Source organism: Wasmannia auropunctata, unplaced genomic scaffold (genome assembly GCF_000956235.1).
Source record: "Wasmannia auropunctata unplaced genomic scaffold, wasmannia.A_1.0 LD336116.1, whole genome shotgun sequence".
NCBI lineage: Eukaryota > Metazoa > Arthropoda > Insecta > Hymenoptera > Formicidae > Wasmannia > Wasmannia auropunctata.
The window spans coordinates 4,729,561-4,730,342 of NW_012026774.1; positions in this window are offsets into that span (position 1 = coordinate 4,729,561).

Below are 782 nucleotides of genomic sequence, written 5' to 3' on the forward strand. Positions count from 1 at the left end.
GTGATGAGGACCTTCGCCGGATGAAACAAAGGCTAGCAGATGCTGATTTGATTTTTGCCTCAATCAACGCGACATCCAGGGAGTTGCGTGTGGAGAGGAAAAAGGAGATGAAACAGGTCTTAGCGGCCTACAGAGGCGCTGTCGACCAATTATCTATGGCCTATATCCAAATTAAGGCGGAAAGAGATACCACCCTTAAGATATGGGAGATGATAAAGTCCGGGTCTTTACGGGAGAGGAACGAGGGTCTAACAAAAGGAACCATTGCCGACATGGTCCAGCGCGTGACTAATAATATATGCGGAGAGACAGGGTACGTCAGTGGAGGACTGCGGACATCTAACTTGGCGACGGAGACGAATGACGGTGCGAATAAGGAGCGGACCCAGGGGTACACGCTCGTATGCCAGTGTTGCCTGAACTGCTGGACTGTCGGGAGGGCCTCCTCTGGCGGCTGGAATTGTGAACGTGGAGCAAGCGCGAGAGAGGAATCTCGAAACGCTCGAAGGGGTCCCTATGGAAGGCGATAAGCGATTTGCTGACTCGGCGGCTGTGTGACGCGGTTTATGCAGCGGTTAATCCGGGAGATATGGGTATCAAGGTCAATCGCCTCCTGAAGGGCCGGAACAAGGTTATCCGGATTGTAGCAGATAAGAGTGAGCTGGAGAGGATGAAGCCGTTATTGGATGGAGCGGATCTTAAAACCAGGCAGCGATTCGACAAGCTCAACCATCGTCTCATGATTAGGGACATTCCGACTGATGTCGTGAAGGACCAGTTCA